Source organism: Cebus imitator, unplaced genomic scaffold, assembly GCF_001604975.1.
Source record: "Cebus imitator isolate Cc_AM_T3 unplaced genomic scaffold, Cebus_imitator-1.0 Scaffold376, whole genome shotgun sequence".
Classification (NCBI taxonomy): domain Eukaryota; kingdom Metazoa; phylum Chordata; class Mammalia; order Primates; family Cebidae; genus Cebus; species Cebus imitator.
In genome coordinates, this window is record NW_016107691.1 from 233,167 (window position 1) to 254,772 (window position 21,606).

The 21,606-nt window shown below is 45.1% G+C and overlaps 1 long non-coding RNA gene across 1 annotated transcript in view; it reads left to right on the plus strand.

Annotated features, from left to right (window-relative positions):
* The window catches only part of LOC119468096, a 33,397-nt gene extending 13,732 nt beyond the window's left edge, over window positions 1–19,665 (plus strand). The window contains exons 2-3 of the long non-coding RNA XR_005196715.1: window positions 18,885–19,029; window positions 19,283–19,665. This is a non-coding gene — a long non-coding RNA (uncharacterized LOC119468096). The remainder of the gene's footprint in view (window positions 1–18,884; window positions 19,030–19,282) is intronic.
* The last annotated feature ends 1,941 nt before the right edge of the window (window positions 19,666–21,606 follow it).

The following is a 21,606-nucleotide window of genomic DNA, read 5'->3' on the forward strand; positions in this document are numbered from 1 at the left end:
GTAAATTGGTACCACAGAGAGTGGGGTGGTGCTAGAAGGATACCCAAAAACATGGAAGCGACTTTGGAACTGGGTAACATGCAGAGGTTGGAACAAATTAGAGGGCTCAGAAGAAGACAGGAAGATGTGGGAAAGTTTAGAACTTCTTAGAGACTTGTTGAATGGCTTTGACCAAAATGCTAATGATATGGATGATGAAGTCGAGGCTGAGGTGGTCTCAGATGGAGATGAGGGAACTGGAATAAAGGTGACTCTTGCTTTGCTTAAGCAAAGAGACTGGTGACATTTTGTTCCAGTACTAGAGATCTGTGGAACTTTGAACTTGAGAGGAATGATTTAGGGTATCTGGTGGAAGAAATTTCTAAGCAGTAAAGATTCAAGAGGAAGCAGAGCATAAAACTTTGGAAAATTTATAGCCTGATGATGCCACAGAAAAGAAAAGCCAATTTTCTGGGCAGAAATTCAAGCTGGCTGCAGACATTTGCATAAGTAACAAGGAGCCAAATGTTAATCACCAAGACAATGGGGGAAATGTCTCCAGGACATGTCAGAGAGCTTCACAGCAGCCCCTGGCATCACAGGCCTGGAGGCTTAGAAGGGAAAAATGGTTTCATTGGCTGAGCACAGGGACACCCTGCTCTTTGCAGCCTCAGGACATGGTGGGTGCCCTGTATCCCAGCTGCTTCAGCTCTATCCATGGCTAAAAGGGGCCAAGATACAGCTTGGGCTATGACAAGGGTGCAAGAGTGTGCAAGCCCCAAGCCTTGACAGCTTATACATGATGTTGGGCCTGTAGGTGCACAGAAGTCAAGAATTGAAGTTGGGGAACCTCTTCCTAGATTTCAGAGAATGTATGGAAATGCCTGGATGTCCAGGCAGAAGTTTGCTGCAAGGACATAGCCATCATGGGAAAACCTCTGCTAGGTCAGTGCAGAAGGAAAATGTGGGGTTGGATTCACCACACGGAGTCCCCCCTGGGGCACTGCCTAGTGGAGCTGTGAGAAGAGGGCCACTGTCTTCCAGCCTCCAGAATGGTAGATCCACCAACAGCTTGCAACATTAACATGGAAAATCCACAGACACTCACCAGTGTACAGCCTGTGAAAGCAGCCAGGCTGGGGGCTATACACTGTAAAGCCGCAGGGGCATAGCTGCCCCAGGCCATGGGAGCCCACATCTTGCATCAATGTCACCTGGATGTGAGACAAGGAGTCAAAGGAGATAATTTTGGGACTTTAAGGTTTAATGACTGCCCTATTGGATTTCAGATGTGCATAGGGCCTATAGCCCCTTTGTTTTAGCCAATTTGGAATGGGCGAATTTACCCAATGCCTGTACCTCCATTGTATATAAGAAGTCAGTAACTTGCTTTTGATTTTACAGGCTCATAGGAGGAACAGACTTGCCTTGTCTCAGGTGTGACTTTGGACTTACACTTTTGAGTTAATGCTAGAATGAGTTAAGACTTTGGAGGACTGTTGGAAGGGCATGATTTTGTTTTGAAATGTGAGGACATGAGATTTGGGAGGAACCATGGGCAGAATGATATGGTTTGGCTCTGTATCCCACCCAAATCTCACCTTGAATTATAGTAATACCCATGTGTCAAGGGCAGGACCAGGTAGAGATAATTGAATCATGGGAGTGGTTTCCCCCATGCTGTTCTCATGAAAGAAATTCTCATGAGATCTGCTGGTTTTATAAGGGGCTTCCTCCTTTGCTCAGCTCTCATTCTCTCTGCTGCCACCCTGAGAAGAAGTGCCTCCCACCATGACTGTAAGTTTCCTGAGTCCTTGGAACTGTGAATCAATTAAATCTTTTTTTTTTTTTTTTTGTAAATTACCCAATCTCAGGTATTTCTTCATAGCAGGATGAGAACAGACTAATATAGCCAGCATGGTTGGAGTGAAGCCAGGGATGGGGAGGGTGGCAGTAGCGGGGGAGGGTGAGGGCAGACAGGGAGCCAGCCCTACTTGCTTGTGCTGTTCTAATTCTAAGCATGAGGGTGATCTTTGGAGATGATAAGCCAGGTATGGTTCCAGCCCTCATGGAGACTGCATTAGGGAGAAGGTGACTGTGAACAACCAAACAAGCGAATAATCGAAAGTTTAAATAGTGACATATGCTAAGGTAGGAGATGGGACTTGATTCTGGAGGTGGGACCTAGGTGCCAGGACAAAATGGGGACTAGCTGAAACAGGGACAGGGTGGGAAAAGCCATCCATAAGACATGCCCACCAGTGTGACATGTCAGTTTACTGTTTCCATGGCAACACCTGGAAGTTACTGTCCCTTACCATAGCAACTACCCAATAACCCAGAAGTTATTACCCCTTTTCTGGAAATGTCTGCATAATCCACCCCTTAATTTGCATGTAATTAAAAGTGGATATAAACATGACTCAGGGCTGCCTCTGAGCTGCTGTTCTGGGCATACTGCCTATGAGGTGGCCCTGCTCCACTCCACAAGAAGCAGTACCTCTGCTGCCACTGTGCACTGCTGCTTTAATAAAAGTTGCTGTCTAACATCACTGACTTGCCCTTGAGTTCTTTCCTGGGTGAAGCCAAGTACCCTTCCCAACTAAGTCCCAATATTGAGGCTTGCTTGCCTTGTATCAAGAAAATATTCAGGGTGTTATGGGAGAGAGGGAGGGATGGGTGAGGAGCTGTGGTCAGGGAAGGTAGCCTGAAGGAGGTGCTACTAAAAAAAGTTGGCCACGTGCAGGGCTAGAGGCAAAGCGGGCCACACACAGGCTGGGCAGTTGGCACCTGAGGTGCTCAGAGCCGGGTGCTCTGCAGGTCATCAGGAGGTAATTGTGACCTGCACAAAATAGAAAAAGGAAGAGAACAGAGCAAGGGGAGGCTGGAGTAGTCCTTGCAGGTGGCAGGGTGCTGTACTGAACAACTCCAACCCTGGGCCATGTTGCTTCCAACCTTTTCTCTCTTATCAGTGTGTGTTGTGCATTTTCCCAAGCCAATGCATATTGACTGCATGTTATTTCATACCAGGGATGGGCTTGCTGTAGTGGAGAATCCAATTCCCTCTAGACATTTGATGTTTGTTGTTTTGTTTTGCAAATTCTATGATAACAAGCAAAGCTGCAGTTTTGCCCATGCATCTTTGAGTAAGTATGGATGTAAGATAAATTCCTAGAATTTGAATCGCCAGATAAAAAGTTTTGAAAATTACAATTATATTAGTTGTCACCAACGACCCTCCAGAAAAGCTGTCTTTTTTTGTATACCCACCTTCCCTGAGCTCCTTACCAGCAATGGGTATCTAGTCTTTTCCATTGTTTCCAATAGAGGTGATGATATAATATATTCTAATTTAATTTGTATTTCTCTTATTAGTAGTGAAACTGAGTTTCTTTCCATATGTCTGTTTTTGGAGGCGAGCATTTGATTTTCTTCTTTGATAAATTACTTGCCCATCTACTTCACCCATTTTTCTATTGTGTTGTAATTTTTCCTTATGACTTATGAAAGTAATTTGTATTTTAGGGAAATTTGATTTTTGTCTAGCTTCTGGATAGCAACTAATTTTTCCCAATGTGTCCATTATGTTTTTAAATGGGTATTTTGCTGAAGTGAAGTCTTACACTTTTACATAATCAAATCAATCAGTCTTTTCCATTCTGGTTTCTGGGCTTTTTGTCATGCTTAGAAAGACTTTTTCTCACACCAGGATAAAAAAATTCACCCACGTTTTCTTCTATTACATTTTTAGATTCATTTTTGACATTTGAATTTTGATACTTTTGGATTTTTTTCTTTTTAGTATAAGAAAGTAGAGATTCAGCTTTATTTTTTTCCAAATGCTTACACATCTATCCCAATACCATTTATTAAACAATCCATCATTTCTTAAATTTTCATGCCATTTTTATCAGAGTTTAAACACTCACATATTCATGGGCCTATTTCTGGATGCTCTATTCTCCTCCATTGATGTATCTGTTCATATTTTGAATACTTTGTCAAGTTCAATTGAGTTTTTTTGGGTCAAAAAATTCAATTAGAATTTTGATTTAGAGAGGATTGACATCTTTACAACTTTAAGTCTTTCTATTCAATAAGAAGATACAACTTTTCAATTATTCTATCTTATTTTATGTCTTAGTCGAGCTTTACAGTTTTTGCAGGTAAGGCCTTCACATCTCTTAAGTTTTTTCTCCTTAGGCATTTTATATTTTCAGTTGCTATTGAGAATGAGCTCTTTTCTTTTATTATATTTTTAGCTGCTTGTGTTTTATATAAAAGAAAGATACTGATTTTGATATGCTAATTTTATAGCTAACTATATTAATAAATTTGCTTGTTTCCAGTATTTTAAAAATCTTTACCCAGTGATACCATACTATTATTTTCAATGATAAATTTGTCTCCTCCTTTCCAATTTGTATGCATTTTTTTTTTTTTTTTGAGACAGTCTTGCTCTATTGCCCAGGCTGGAGTGCAGTGGTGCGATCATGGCTCACTGAAGCCTTGAACTCCTAAGTTTAAGCAATCCTTCAACCCAGCCTCCGATGTTGCTGGGATCACAGGGGTATACCACCATGCTTGGCTGATTTTAAAAGATTTTTCCTAAACACAGAATCTCACTTTGTTGCCTAGATTGGTCTCAAACTCCTGGGCTCAAGTGATCCTTGGGCTTCCCAAAGTGCTGGGATTACAGGTGGGAGCCACTGCGCCTGGCCACTTATTTAATTGCATTGACAAACTCTTCCAGGAGAATGTTGCAATAAGTTATTGTTTGCCCTATGAGACTGCCACCTTGAATCAGCCCTTAGTGTTGAACTTCTCTCTTCTTTCTCGTGAGAGGTGCGTAGGGGCAAACCCGCGAGCTGTCTTACCAGTGGGGAGGTAGGCTTCAGGTGGGCCGCTCTCTATACTTTTCTCTCCTTTCAGCCACAGTTTTGGGTTTTGGTTTGTTGACTGAGATACTTAATTCCAGACCCACACTGTTGGATATGATAGCTATTGGCCAAACATGGCCAAGTTTAAATGTAAGTTAATTACAATGAAATAAAAGTTAAAATTCAATTCTTCAGTTGCATTAGGCACATTTCAAGGGCTCAGAACCACCTGTGGCTCGTGGCTTCTGTATCCAACAAGGCAGATGTGGGACATTTCTCTTGCGACAGAATCTTCTCCTGGGTAGTGCTACTGTACTCAGGCATCTCCCCCCCACACAGCACCCTCCTACCTTGGTGAGCACTCATACTGCCTCCAGGCTTTCAGATTCGTTTTCTAGGTTGTGGGGAGGGTTCTTAGAGCTCTTAAAACTCCATTCCATGTGTTTTTCTTGTTTCCCCCTGTAATGCTCTCGACCTCGCTATCAAACCAGAAAGTGCTGACAAGTTGCTTTCTCTTCCTTCTGGCACTGTGTTCCCTCACTGCCTTCCCAGTGCCACGCTCCTCTCCGAGGATGAGGGCAGGGTGGCCAAACGGCATCTCCTCTTTCACTGTCCTTTCAGAATTTTGCCACTGCCTGGTCAAGTGAGGGGTCTAATTTCCCTCCTCTTGCCACTCCCTCAAATAACCTGTAGCAGGTAGCAGAGTGACACTACATGGTGTGGGACCAGGTCTGAAGAAGCCACATGCAGCTTCTGCCTCAGACAGGCACTTGTGTCTGTGTCAGCACACACCTCGGCAGGCCCCGAGCTTGTGTGAAGGGTGACACCTGGCAGCCACCTGCTCCAGCCATCAGCCACAACAGCAGCAGAGGCCCCCCACCTCACCACCTGGCCAAGCCCCTCCTGCATTCCTGACCCACAAAAGAACGAGGATAATAAATTGATGTTTGTTGTTTTAAGCCACTAAATTTTAGGAATTGGAGAAGAAGGGAAATGGGGGTGTGTATGTGTGTGTGTTGAGTGAGCTGTGTGTCAGTTCTTTCTAATACTTCTGGTCATGGAGAGCACTTTCAGGCATTGGGGGGTGACTCGGGATGTGAGGTGATGTGTGGACATGACTTCCATCCTTCCTGCTAGAACAATAACCGCGGCATTTTTGTGGGAAGGCACACTCGACTCCTCTCTGCGCTGGCATTTGGCGCCTACCTGTTGCCATGGCAGCCGTGATTGGCACTCCCTTTGCTATCCGGGAAGGGAGGCTGCTCCAACTAGACTTTTTCTGATTCCCCAAATCTCTCCTCATCTCAGTAATTCTCAGCTGTTAGAATTCAGACGTCTTCTCCATTCCTTTCATGCTTTCAAGAAGAAAATCCCTTAGCTCTTCTGCCTAGGCTGTTTGAATTGGTATCAAAATCACATTTGATTTGAATTTAGCTGCCAAGACTCTAAGTTTTGTTGAGGCTAATACTCCTTCTCTGCAGCTTCCTTAAGTATTTGTGTCTCAGCCTCTCTGGCTCAGCCACCCCAAGGGTGGGTGGGCTCTCCAGGGAGGGCGGGAGAGGAGGTAGCCTGGCTTCCTAGGCAAGGCCCTCTCTGCTGCTCAGCACTGTGACCCTGATAGCGACTCTGGCCTTGACGGGGGTGGTGGTGAGGAGGAAAAGGCCAGGTAATCACAGAGAAGCTGAGACTGGGAGTAGATCAGGTGGAGATCATGCGTGTGCTGGGGAGGGGGCGGGCAAAGGCCTTAGGGGGCACGGAGCCAGCCACTCAGCCTGGGCAGGGACAACACATCCATCCAGCCATCTGCACATGGGAAACGGGACATAGGAAGTGGGATTGCAACTTTAAATAAGGTGGTCAGGGTGGCCTCAACGCAAAGGCAGCAGTGAATGATGCAGAGGAGGTGGGGGACGGCCTGTGGGTGTGTGGGTGACAGCACCCACTCGAGATGGGAACAGCAGGTACGGAGGCAGGGCATTCCTGGCTCCTTCAAGAAACAGCAAGGAGAGAAGTAGGTGGTGAGGCTAGAGGGGTCACGGGGACCAGACAGGGCATTCATGGAGGGGAGATGGGGAGGAGCAGCCAGAAGGGGCGTGGGGTTCTGATCTGGTATCACCTGTGTTCCCTGCACTTCTGAGCAGGCATCCAGTGTTTGCTGGAGGAGGTCTGGGAGTGTGGGTTTGCAGAGCCTCACTATGGGGAGCTCACTGCTGATCACGCCCCTGGGCAGATGAGCCCACAGAAGCTGGGGCCTGCAGGGCCCTGTGGACTCCTTCTCTTTTGCGCTGAAAACCCAGGTGGGAAAAAGTGCCACGTGAGAATCCTAACAGGAGATATTTCCAGGGACAACATGACTATGGCTCAGGGAGGGCACGGAGCCACTGCAACCCTGCACGAACACACCTGCACAGATGCGTGGCCAGCAGGAGCCCTTGGTATTTGACAGGAAAGCCCTGGGCAGAGAGACAGTCAGGGTCAGGACCCTTCACCCTGCACCCAGGCCTGGCACTGCCTCTCCTTGGAGCCCCCTGCTTTCTCCAAAGGAACAAGTGGGGTGGCTGAGCTTCTCTAAGGCCTTCCCTGTGGGCTCCCCCGTGGGTCTTTCTGTGGCTCAGAGGTGGAAGTCCCAAGCACTTCCGTGTCTGGGCGGGGCAGGCAATAGGAGCAGAGGACATCCCCTTGATCTATAGGGGTTCTGAGGCCACCCTCCATGGGACCTGCCCCAGCCTGCCCAGCAGCCTCGGGGATGGGCGGGGGAGCTGCACCAGTAGAAAGGCTGACAATCCTGGCTAGGGCGTGAAGAGGCTGAGCAGGGCCCAGAGGTGTGGGCTGGGAGAGAGGGCACCCACTGTTGGGGGAGGGGAGCCCCATGTCCAGGAGGGAGGCCACTGCCAAGACCTCTGCCCAGAGGTAGGTAGGGCAGACTTGGACTCCGCACACATGGCCCGCAGGAGACCCCTACTGCCTAGGGTTGTCCACCTCTCCAGAGGGATGCCATTTGCGAGAGGCCCGAGCAGGGAACCCCCGACCCCTGACAAATGAGGCGGCTTTTGTTAGGAATTTCCTCTGTAATGAGCGCCACACTCCTGGCAGGATGAAAGAAGTACAGCTTTGGGGTTGGCCAGACCCAGTCTCCTTTCCCAGTCCTGTCACTGCCTGGTTCCAGCCTTAGCCTCTCTCTGTGCTTCTATTTCCTCGTCTCTAACGTGGGCACAGTGATGGTCTCCGCCTCACAGATGGTTTTGTCCCTTACCAGCAAAAAGTGTAACAGGAGCCCAAGGCTCTCAGCTCCTGCTCCCTCCTCAGAGCACGGCCTCCCTCCACTCTCCCCACACCCCGACGACTTGACTTTTATTTTTTATTCCACGATGTCTCTTTGGTCTAAGTGAACTGCACTATCATCCGTTCACTCTGAAACTTTCCTTGCCATTTTGTTTCAGGAGTTTTTGCTTAAAAATAGCAGTGGTTTTGGATTTTTCAAAAAACCCTTATGCTTTTTAATGAGGAAGTTTAGCCTATTTATTTAAATGCCATAACTATTTGGTCTCACTTCTGGTGTTTTCTGCTTTCTCACTTCATTTCTTTGTTCTATCTCTTTTTGCTCTTTTAATTTCACTGCCTTTGATTTCCCTCTCGTGACTGGGAAGTGGACTTATAGTTAATTTTGCTTGTTTACTTTTATTTTTAAGTGGACCTATGTTGTAAAAATGAATATCAAGAATAAAGTGGTAACTATTGATTCCTCTTTGTGTAAAAACTATCTCCCCCTTTCCCACAGCATTTTGTAGGTATAATCTAGGACTTTAGATGCAATTTTCATTTTTAATTTGTTCATTTATTTTATTAGTATGCATCTTCTTTTTCAGAAAATAAGCCTCAATACTGATAATCTTTTTTTTTTCTAGCTTATCTTTCCCATCCCTGAATTTTAATTAGGTAGAATATTTTTTTCTACTGATTTTTCCAGAAGGTTGTAATCTATGAACTCATGGATATCTGAGATGATCTTTCTGTTGGTCTCACACACATGAACAACAATTTGGCTGGACATTGACTTATTTTAAAAAATTTACTCATAATTGTGTAAATCAAAGTGATAAGTGTACTTAGTTTACAGAGTCACAGAAAATTTTTGCAAGGCTTGCCATGAAAAATAGTATTCCTCCTTCCATTGCTCCTCATTACCTAGGTCCTGAAGAAAAACACTGTCAACTTTTTCAGCGGATCCTTTTTGGATTTATCACCTCACTTCTGCAGAACATGCTTATATTGTTATTTGTTGATTTTATAGTTCATTTCAAGCAATGTGTGTTGACTTCTCACTGGGGAAATGAGCGTTTAGCACTCTTGCAAAACTTGTCCCCTCCCCCTGTGATGTAGACGTTCATCCTATCACAGTTCTTGCAGTATGATAAATTTGCAATTTGGTTATGATTCATATTTAGAGTTTATATATTTTTTTGGTGCTAAACCATGCAGCAATCTACAGTTATTTTCCTTTATTACACAACTTTGGTATTTCCTAGAGTTTCTGTCTAATTTTCTATAATTTATCCTGTTAATAATCTGTTTTATTAATTTTCTATTCTTTTGTTATGAATTCCTGTTCAAACAGCCTCTAATTGAGACAGTCTCCTGCACTGTCTTCAAAGCATCAGTGACTCTACTTTTGCCACCTCTTTTTTTTTTTTTTTTTTTTTTTTTTTTTTTTTCTCTTTTTTTTTTTTTTTTTTTTTTTTTTTTCCGAGACAGAATCTCCCTCTGTTGCCCAGGCTGGAGTGCGATGGCAAGATCTCAGCTCATTGCAACCTCCCACTGCTGGGCTCAAGGGACTTTCGTGTCTCAGCCTACTGAGTAGCTAGGATATCAGGTGCAGGCCACCATGCCTGACTAACTTTTGTATTTTTGTTGTAGAGATGGGGTCTTGCCATGTTGGCCAGGCTGGCCTCGAACTCCTGGCCTGAAGTGGTCTGCCCACCTTGGCCTCCCACACAGCTAGGATTACAGGCATGAGCCACCATGCCCGGCCTACCTATGCCATCTTCTAAAGAGCCTTTCCCAGAGCCTTCTGCCCCTGCTCTGTTCCTCATGGACAGCACTTCTTTGCCCCATCCTGGACAACTTTCCCTTTCCTCAGGCTAAAGCACCCATTTCCTGGGTTCCACATCTCCCTCCCCCTTGGTCGTTCCTTGTTTTTTGAGGCATTGCGTGTGTGACTGTATTTTTATTCTCCTCTCACTCTTACTTGGCTGGATATAGAAATCTAGTTAGAAACGAGTTTCCCAGGAACGTTGAAGACGTTGCTTTGTTGTCTTCCAGCTTCCAGGCTGCTATTGCAAAGCTGGTGCCAGTGCCATCTTTGACTTTGCACAGTTGTAAAATTTGTTTTGTTTTATTTTATTCTCTCTCCCTGGAAGACTTTTGAGCCATCTCTTTGTCCTCAGTACCCTGAAGTTTCACACACGTATCTTGATGTAGGTCCACACCCCTCCATTTTGTTGGTCCTTCTGACCTAGCATCTCCAGAACTGCTCTGGGACACTGTGATGGATTTTTTTTCCCCTTGGTAATTTCCTCTCCTCTTTTTTCTGTGTTCTCTCTTTTTTTGGAACTCCTATTACCCAAATGTTGGACTTCCTAAACTGGTCCTCTAACTTTCTGATCCTTGCTCTCCTTTTTCTATTTCTCTGCTCCATCTTATGGCTTTCTTCAACTGTATCATCCAAACTCTTCTTTTACATTTTCCATTTCTACTATCATATTTTAAGTTTCCAACAGCTTTTCTTATGTTCCATTTGTTTAATAATACTCTGTTCTTGTTTCACAGTCAGAATATCACTTCTTAGCTCTCTGCTTGTATTCATGATAATGATTTTGAAGTTTTCTTCCCCCGCAAGTAAACTTTGTTTCCTTTAAGTTGCTCTTTTTAAATTTGTGTTTGTCTCTGCCTCTGTCTGTCATATCAAAGGTTTACTCAGATATCTGACAATCCCTTTGATTGCTCATATTTAAAAGTATGGCACTAAAACACTGGTGGAAAGTTTCGTGTGTGTGTGCATGCGTGCGTGTGTACGTGCCTGTGTGTGTGTGTGTGTCATGGGAAATGGTGGCTTGTCAATTGTGAACTTCACTGTAGGATGATCTGCTTGGGCTGTTTTATTGGGAGGCCCTCAGATATTTCTTCCTGATCGTTTGGATTCCGCTGAGTATCTGAGGCCTGAAAAGAGAAGCCTGGGTACCAGTGTTCTGGCTGCTGGTGAGGAACAGGGCTGGAGTGTTCAGCACTGAGTATGTCGAGTTCATGCATTTCCCCTGTTTCTTCTGATTTTAACTGTGCCCAGTTCAGAGACCACTATTGTGGTTTCTAAAAATTAGTCTTCTGCTGGAATGAGGTTGTGCAGTCTGATGGAGAGGCTCTGGGTATCTGCCTGCTTATGAAAATGTTTTCAGTCCACTCTTGGTTTTTATTACTGCCTTCACCCCTGCTGCAGAGGCACCTCATGCTTTCTGTTCTCAGGACTTTCTGAGCTGCTGTTTATTAGGCTTCCCACAGTCACCTCAGGAGCCAGCTTTCTAAAATCAGCGAATTCAGTTATCCCTCACCCTTCTCCCTTCTTGACTCTAACATTTGTTGCTATTTTCTCCTCTTCTGTTCTCTTTGTCCTTATAAGTGTAGGCTACTCCTCCTTTTAACATCCTCTTATTGCCATGTTAGTGGGAATTCAGGCTGGAGCAGAGGTTAATATCCATTTTTGGTCAGTTACATTTAAGCAGAACTCAGCATTGAGTTCTGAGGTCCCCATGGGTGAGAGAAGGAGACCTGTCCTTTCATAGTGATGCCCACCCCACATTCATTGTTGGCAGCCAGTCTCAAGGTCGGATTGTGTAACTGATATCATTTCTCTTTCACATTAGCTTCTAGAAAGTTGTAAGACATATTTATGCCCTAAATATTTGCTGTAGCAAGTCTATAGATTATCTTAAAAACTTTTTATTTTTTAATTTTTTTTAGAGAGAGAGGGGTCTCACTCTATTGCACGGGCTGGAGTATAGTGGCACTATCATAGCTCACTGCACTCTTGAACTCCTGGACTCAAGGTAGCTGTGACTACAGGCATGCACCACCATGCCTGGCTAATTTTTGTAGAGATGAGGTCTTGCCATGTTGCCCAACCTGCCAGTGTTAACATCTTAATAGATTCTTTGCACTTACCTTCGCAGAATGAGAGTTTTAAGAACTGAAAAGTTCATTGCTGGGATAGACCAGCCACAACATGGAGTGGTTACTAACCTTAAGGAGCACATTAGATTTTTCTTTTCCTTCTTTCTTTTTCTTTCTTTTGAGACAGAGTCTCGCTCTGTCAGGATGGAGTGTAATGGTATGATCCCAGCTCACTGCCTCCCAGGTTCAAGCCATTCTCCTGCCTCAGCCTCCCTAGTAGCCAGGATTACAGGTGCCCACCACCGTGCCTGGCTAATTTTTGTATTTTTAGTAGAGATGGGGTTTTGCCATGTTGGCCAAGCTGGTCTTAAACTCCTGACCTCAGGTGATCCACCCGCCTCAGTCTCCCAAAGTGCTGGGATTACAGGTGTGAGCCACTGCACCTGGCCACATTAGGTTTAATATAAGACTGCAGTAATATTGAGACCATTCAGAGACAGGGTCTCATTGTGTTGCCCAGGCTGGTCTTGAACTCCTGGTCTGAAGCGATCCTCCTGCTTTGGTAGTCGCAGAGTCTTAAAGCATTACCCTGAAGTCTAGTTGTCAATTTAAAAACTGGAGAAAAGCATCTTTGTATGATGGAGTCTAAGGGACACCACATTCACAAAGTGATAACACTTAGCATCCCCAGTAATAGGACTCCCGAGGCAAAACAGTAGGAGGAACCCCTGCCACCTATGGAAAGCTCCTGCTTGAGTGTCTAACCTGGGTCTAAGGATGAGCACACAGTTGGCCAAATCTAGGGGCTGTCCATAAGACCTGGACTCCTCAAAACCTTGATGTCATGAATGACAACGGAAAATGAGGAGAACTGTTCTAGATTAAGGGAGACTAAAAAAAATCAGTCTAATGCAGTACAAAATCCTTGATTAGATCTCGAATCAAAAGACAATAGATGAAGGAAATTTGGGGGCAATTGGGCAATTGCACCTTGAGGTGTGGCATCTGTTGGATTTGGACATTTTTATGGAAATTCCCAATTGAGTATCTAGTTGTGTTTAAACACATTTATTTTAAATGGGAACTATACGTCAAAGATTGCTAGGGCTACCTATAATTTCTATAGATGAATGTTTGTGTCCCCTCAAAATAAGTGTTGAAACGGAATCCCCCATGTGATAGTGTGAGGAGGTAGTGCCTTTGGGAGGTGACAAGGTTGTGAGGGTGGAGCCCTTGTGGTTGCATTAGTGCCTGTATACAAGAGGCCCCAGAGACACCCCATTTCCCCTCTCCCATGGTACAGGGACACGGTAAGAAGGCGCCATCTGAGAACCAGAGAGTGGGCCCTCAGCAGACACTGAATCTGCCAGCACCTTGGCCTTGGACTTCCCAGGTGTGAGATAAATTTCTGTTGTTTGTTATAGTAGCTTGAAGGGTAAAGGATAAATATGCAGTTGGTACACCATGTCCAAGGGCTGTGCATCATGGATTCACCCAACCAAAGATCAAAGATATATATATATATTTAAATTCAATAAAAACATACAATAAAATAATACAAATAAAACAATACACCATGATGACTATTTAAATCACATTACATTATGTTAGGCATTATAAGTAATCCAGAGATGATTTAAAGTATACAAGAGGATGTACGTAGGTATGTAAAGAGGATGTATGTATATATATAAATGCATCACTATTTCTTTTTTTTTTCCCCATTTATTTTATTGCGTTTTAGGTTTTGGGGTACATGTGAAGAACATGCAAAATTGTTGCATAGGAACACACGTGGCAGTGTGATTTGCTGCCTTCCTCCCCATCACCTACATCTGGCATTTCTCCCCCTGCTATCTCCCCCCAGCTTCCCACCCCGCACCGTCCCTCCCCTATTTCCCCCCAACTGACCCCAGTGTGTAGTGCTCGCCTCCCTGTGTCCATGTGTTCTCACTGTTCAACACCCGCCTATGAGTGAGAACATGCGGTGTTTGATCTTCTGCTCTTCTGTCAGTTTGCTGAGAATGATGGTTTCCAGGTTCATCCATGTCCCCACAAAGGCCCCAAACTCATCGTTTTTGATGGCTGCATAATATTCCATGGTGTATATGTGCCACATTTTCCCTATCCAGTCTATCATCGATGGGCATTTGGGTTGGTTCCAGGTCTTTGCTATTGTAAACAGTGCTGCAATGAACATTCGTGTACACGTGTCCTTATAGTAGAACAATTTGTAATCCTTTGGATATATACCCAGTAATGGGATTGCTGTTTCATATTAGGGACTTGAGCATCCACAGATTTTGGTCTCCTCAGGGCCAATCCCTACACATACCAAGGGATGGCTATACTGGAATAATGTTACAATCAAAATAAAAGAATTAGCATTTAAAATGTTTGACCCTGTACCCTGCAATCATTGTCTGCATCCCCAGTGGTAACTGCACCATCCTTTGGGAACCACTAGGCTAGCAGGACACCAAGGCGACCCTCTGTGTAAAAGCAAACCCAGGACTTGACCTGGTTGGCTTGGAGAGGGAGAGAGAAATCGCTCAGCATAATTCAGCAAGAAGCTTGCTGAGACTTCTTTAGCAGACTGGGGAGGAGTGAGTGGTAGGGGACCTAGGACAGAGAGAAGCTGGGGTAGGTGACAGGGGCCAGGGGGTTCTGAGCAGGGATAGGAATGTCTGGTGATTAGTGTCAACCTATTTGCTGTCATGGTATGTACACTTTCCCCTTCATTTCCTGCCACCTGGCTTCAGGATATGGGGCTAGATTCTCACCTCATCCTCCGGGTTCTCAGGCTCTGTCCAAAGGCTGATTGTGGTGGGAGGATATCCTTGGAATAACCTAACAGAGTCCCTACCTTCCCACCTGGTGCCTCTATGGAAGGGGGCCATGCTCTTATGTATCACTTAACTGTTGTTGTGTAACAGTTACCTCATAACCCAGTGGGGCTTGAAACCACAAACATTATGACAAGTCTATGGTTTGGCTGGGCAATTCTGATCATCTCAGGTGGGCTCGTTCATGCATCTGGAGCCAGTGAAGTTCGGCAAGACAGCTCTGTTAATTTAGGCTGGGGTCTGTCACCCGTTTGAGGGTTTGCTGGGTGGAGGCTAGTCTAAGATAGCCTACAAGCTCTCTTCTGGGTTCACCAGTTGGTTCACCTGAACTTGTTCACATTGCAGGTGAACTGGTACAGTGTCACTTTCACTCCTACCCCTTTCTACTGATAAAGCAATTCACAGGCCAGGCCAGACTGAATGGGCAGGAGAATGGACCCCACATCTCGATGGGAAGAACTACACAGCCATCCTGCAAGGGCATAGGGAGGGATGCAGAATTGGGACCATGTTCGCATCAATCTATTACATCTTGCACCCTGTAACTAGAGGCTCCTGGGAAGACCTCCAGCAGAGGTCATTGCTGCTCTCCCTCCTATGGTTTGCTCCCTTAATGTAGTCTCCAGTGTGAGAGGCACATTTCTCCTTAGGCTGGGACAGGACTGATATGGTGAACACTGCAAAAGAGCCCCAGTGTCAAAGGGTCCATGTGTGGCAGCCCTGTAGCCAGCCACACCGGGGCCAGGGCTGGGATTCACCATCCACAGCAAGGTGGAGAGGCTGCCCGCTGTCTGGTGGGCAGTGGAGAATAGTCCACAGCAAGGCAGACAGGCTGCCCAGGCTCTTAGCCCTGCGCTAGCTCAGCCAGCCAGGGGAAAACAGCAATGCCAGAAGAAACTGGGAAATCATCTCCCGGCCTGGAGACGTCCTGGGCAGGGAACTGAAGGACTGGGGGCACAGATGGTGTTTTTTATCTTGTATTCCAATTGGCGGCTAAGGCTTTGGAAGAGAAACGAACATATGGGAACTGAACAGCTGGCTAAGTAGATGCAATTGAAGAACAAGATTTGATTTTCTGGACCATGGCTTAAGACGGGTTCTTGGCTGGGGCCTAATATTAACAATCTTAATATCATGCGTTTGCACAGGACTTAACCATTTAGAAATCACTTTGGCTGATCTGCCATTTCATTGTCACTTTACATTAACTAGGGTTGAGGAAGGGTGGATTTCTACCCTATATCACTGATGAGGTGAGAGAGAGGTCCCCTGCTCTTTTAGATCCTAGAGCTGGTAGGTGTTAGGGCCAGTCTAGAATCGAGGTCTGTTTGACTCCAAAATCAATGCTCTTTTCAACATTCCACGTGATTCTAGTGAGCATGGCTTGGAGCAATGTTTTTCCACCTCTTTGTGACCCACAGAAATAAGAACTTTACATTAAGACTGAGGGTGTATGTGTGCCTATGTGCGCATGTGTATATATGTGCATGTGTGTATATATGTGCATGTGTGTAGCATGTGTAGGTGGGCGTGTGTGTAGTGTGTGTATATCTGCCTATGTGTGTGTAGTCTGTGTGCATAAATGTGTATGTGTGTATAGTGTGTGTGGTGTTTATGTGTGGTGTGTATGTGTGTAGTGTATCTGTGTATAGATGTGTGTAGCACGTGTGTGTCTATGTGTGTGTAGCACATGTATGTGTGCCTGTGTGTGCATGTGTGCATATACGTGTGTGTATAGTGTGTGTCTATGCGTCGTGTGTATGTGCATACTGTATGTGTGTGTATAGATGTGTATGTAGCATGTATATGTCTGTGTCTAGCATGTGTGTGCCTGTATGTATATATGTGTACAGTGTATGTGTACATGTGTGTATACATGTGTAGGCTGTATGCATATATATGTAGCATGTGTGCACCTATGTGTGTAGCTTGTGCACATGTGTGTATACATATGTAGTGTATGTATGTGTGTAGCATTTGTATGTTTGCCTATGTGTGGTGTGTGGCATGTGTGTGTACTATGTGTATATATGTGTTTAGCATGTATGTGTGCCTGTTTGTGTAGTGTGTGCATGTGCATATATGTGTCTGTAGTGTGTATACATATGTGTATGCCTGCATATGCATATATATGTGTGTGTGTGTTCACACTGTTTGTGAAAACATCAGAGGGAGGTGTACCCTGGTTCACCGGAAATCGCTGGGAAGAGAGTCCCCCACGTGCCTGTAAGTCTGTGGACAGAGGATGGAGAACGCGGAGTCTTCTTTGTGCCTGGGTTTCCCATGCGCCCTGCCCGAGGAGACGGTGCTCCAAGCCGGAGGCGCTCTCCCCGCCTGCCTGCTCTGTGGCGCTGTGGGGCATAGTCCTGAGGCCGAAAGAAGGCGCGGGCTGCTCCGCGCCTGCTCACGGCGTCCCCTCCCTCCCTGGACCCTCACCTGAGTTCCTGCCTCCGCCCTGGGCCTGAGTCGCGCCCCTTCCCTGCCCAGGGCGGGGAGTCGCTCCCAAATGGGAGCTCACCTCTGTGCCTCCTCCGGAACCTGCGTGTCCGTGCCTCCCGTGCCCCTCCAGTCTCAGGTATCGGCCACGCGCGCCCGCTGTGCCTCAGCCTCGCGAACTCCGCGCAAGGGAGTCAGATCCGCTACACTGAGAGGAGGCCGAGGACAGGCGTCCCAAGCGCGGCTCCCGTGCACCTCCAGCGGGCTCCAGGCTGCTCCTCTCCAGAGGTCACCTCCCCTTCGGCATGGGCCTCCCCGCAGCTCCTCCCTTCCCTCACCCGCCTGGTGGACACGTGCCCTCCTTGACACCTCCCACGGGAGGCGGCTCAGCAGGTGCACTGAAGGGCCAGAGCCCAGCGCCCACCGCGATCAGACTCCGCGGCGGAATAAGTTGCTTCCCTACAAATTATCCTTCCCGTCTCCTAATGACTTCCAGGGGAACGTCTGGATTTGGTGCCAGCATGTTTAACACCTTTATAATACTTGCTAATCTCTTTGCTCTAACAAACAGAGAGTAGGCCTGGGGCTTAGAGTCCTGCCAGGCTGCAGTATCAAATTAGGGCTTAATAACTTTATTGTGACTTCATTGTGCTTTCTTGTAGTTGCATTATGGAAAATGAGGCTCGGTTCCATTTGTGAAGAGATATAAAGTGTCCCGTTAGGTATACACTAATGTGGATTTTAAAAATGCAAAAAATCAAAGAAAATTGAGGTATAAATGAAGACATAATGAATATTTGAGAAAGCATAATTTGAGAAAGTCTGAAGGAAGGAAAGGGAGGGAAGGGGGTAGCTGAAGAGGTGTTTGGCAGCTGTGCAGAATCAGGAGGGTGGGTGACAGTGGGTCAGCACACTGCCACCTTGCACAGGTAGGAGGGAAGTGGGCATCCTGGACCACACCTGAGGTGCCAACGGCCTCTCGAGGCCTCTTGTCAAGGCTTCTTAACTCAGCCCCTCCTTTGCCCCCATATCCCTGAGTGTGGACACACCTCTGCTGGAGGGTCAAGACATGACTGTGGTTTCTGGGATGGCTGAGCTGCACCCATGAGAAAGTTGATTGACAGGACATCCATCTGCCATGGGCTGGGGTTGGGTGAGCCCAGGCCCAACTCAGGAACTTCTCCATCTTCTCTGAGCCCCAGGGTGCTTGCTGTGATCTCAGCACACTGGCCAGCTCTTTCCCAGCACACCCCTCAGTCTGAATCTTGACAGTTATGGAGAAGTGTCTGTTATATTCCTAAACAGAGACTCTTTCCCAACTATCCCTGCTGTGCTTGTCTTTCCTTACGCCCAGGCTTGGCAGGACTCTTTGGGGTGCTTAGACAAAGGTACTGGGACAGCTGATCTAACCAGGGTAGTGGGAACCTTGTTGGTTACTCACTCATATCCACCCCTTTCCATTGCTTCCATTGTATGGCCAGAGCCCCAGCCCCGTCTGGGTTCCACTGTCCTCCATGGAGCTTTGGGGAGGTGTGGGTCTTAACTAGCCTAAGCCAATGATAATAATTTCATTTCCCTATAGGTGGGCTTCGGAAGAAGCAGATGCCCTGATTCCAGCCATGGAGACCTGAGGTTGCCTCTGTAATGCCTGGAATTTTGGCAGCCATCTTGGGATCATGAGAAATGTCAGCTTGAAGGAAATGTGCTGAGAAAGACAAAGGAGAAAGGTGGCAGGCTCTGGGACCTGTGGCTTCTCCTGTCATCCTACTGGGGAGGGTGATAAAGTCTCTTAGCTAAGCCACGTTAAATTGGGTTTTTGGCTGCTTGCAGCCAAAAATTTAGCCCAACTGACATGCAGACAGAGGGTGACGACCCAATACCCAGCCTCTCTGTCTCCACTCTCCTTGTCTTCCTGCAACTCACCTCTTTTCACTTCTTTTCTGAAAATCCTGGTGTTTTCTTCTATCCTACTTTCTGCAGGCTGAGGGCCTAAAAGTGGCTGTGGGAAACTTCTTTGGTCTATTCCCTCTCCTGAGAGTCCATGAAATGTGAGATGGGGGTCACTCCTCAGCTGAGTGTGCCCCCCAGTGACTGCTGGGCTCCAGCTTTTCCTGCATGCAGCAAGGCTTGGAAGCCCCTTAGCCCCGCCACACTCTACTCACCTTCATCCAGTGCAGTTACACAGGGCCTGGTCCTGCCACAAGCTCATTTGTTCCAGACACCACTGAGGCCCCTCAATCTGATCACGTCTAAATCAGAGGCTGCCAAGGAGGCTCAGGACTCCATGGACTTGAATGGCAGGGGACAAGCTCAGGATGGCCTGAGACCTGATTTTATTTTTTATGGGACTATGTAGTGTACAATGTGATGTTTTGATATAAGTATGCATTATGAAATGATTAAATTGAGCCAATTAACTTATTGATCACTTCACATACTTATTTTTTGGTGGGGGGCTGAGTGCATTCAGGATCTACTTTCAGTAATTTTCAAGTGTACATACATTATTAACTAATAATGCACCTTATATACCATTCTGTAAAATAGATCTCCAGAACTTATTTATCCTGTCTCTTTGACAACTATCTCCCTATCCTCCTCATCCCCTAGTCCCTAGCAATCACCATGTTTCTCTCTGCTTCTATAAGGTCAACTTTTTAGATTCCACATATAAGTGGGTCATGTAGTATTTGTTTTTATGTTACTGACTTATTTCACTTAGCACAAGGTCCTCCAGGTTCATCTATGTTGTCACAAATGGCAGGATTTTCTTCCTTTTTAGGGCTGCATTGCACCATGTGTCTATTTTCCATGTTTTCTCTATCCATTCATCTGTTGATGGATACTTAGGTTGATTTCATATCTTGGCTATTGTGAACAGTGCTACAATGAATGAGGGTAGATATCTCTTCAACATACTGATTTCACTTCCTTTGGTTATATACCTAGAAATGAGATTGTTGGATCAAATGGTAGTTCTATTCTTAGTTTTTTGAGAAAACTGTAAACTATTTTCAATAATGGCTGTACTAATTTACATTCCATCAACAGTGTACAAGGGTTCCCTTTTCTCCAGATCATCGCTAGCACCTATTATCTTTTGTCTTTTTTATAATAGCCATTCTAACAGATGTGAGATGATATCTCATGGTAGTTGTCATTTGCATTTTCCTGATGATTAGTGATGTTGAGTACTTTTCATACACCTCTTGACCATTTGTATGTCCCTTTTGAGAAATGTCTATTCAGGTCCTTCAGCCATTTTTAAATCAAGCTATTAGTTTTCTTGCTATTGAGTTATTTGAATCCCTTATGTATTTTGGATATTAACCCATTATCAGATATATGGTTTGCAAATATTTTCTCCTATTCCATAGCTTGTCTCTTCACTCTGTTGATTGTTTCCTTTGCTGTGCAGAAGCTTTTAAGTTCAATGCAATTTCTTTGATCCATTTTACTTTTGTTTCCTGTGCCATTGGGGCCATATCCAAAAAAATCATTCTCCAGACCAGGATCTTGGAGCTTTCCCCCTGTTTTCTTCTAGTAGTTTTACATTTTCAGGTCTTACATTTAAGTTTTTAATGAATTTTAAGTTGATTTTTGTATGTGGCATGAGATGAGGGTCTAATTTTATTCTTTTGCATATGGATTTCACAGCACTATTTACTGAAGAAACTGTTCATTCTCTATTTTATGTTCTTGGCAACTTTGTCAAAGATCAATTGACCACAAATGCATGAAGTTATGTCTGATATCTTTATTCTTTCCATTGGCATCTGTATCTCTTTTTATGCCACTAACATGCTGTTTTGATTACTATAGCTTTTTAGTATATTTTGAAATCAGGTGCTGTGATGCTTCCAGCTTTGTTTTTATTCCCTCAAGATTGTTTTGGCTCTTTGGGGTCTTTGTAGTTCCATACAAATTTTAAGATTTTTCTTTCCCTTTCTGTGAAAAATGACACTGAGATCCTTGCAGGGATTGAATTGAATCTGTAGATTGCTTGGGTAATTTGAACATTTTAACAATATTAATTTTTCCAAAGCATGGACCAACTATCTTTCCATTTATTCATGTCTTCTTCAATTTATTTCCTCAATGTATTACACTTTTCTGTGTAGAGATTTTTCAATTTTTTTGATTAAATTCATTCCTAAGTATTTTATTATTTGTGATGTCATTGTAAATCAGATTGCTTTATTAATTTATATTTTAGACAATTTATTGTTGATATATAGAAATACAACTGATTTTTGTATTTCGATTTTGTGTTCTACAAGTTTTCTAAATTTATTTATTCTAAC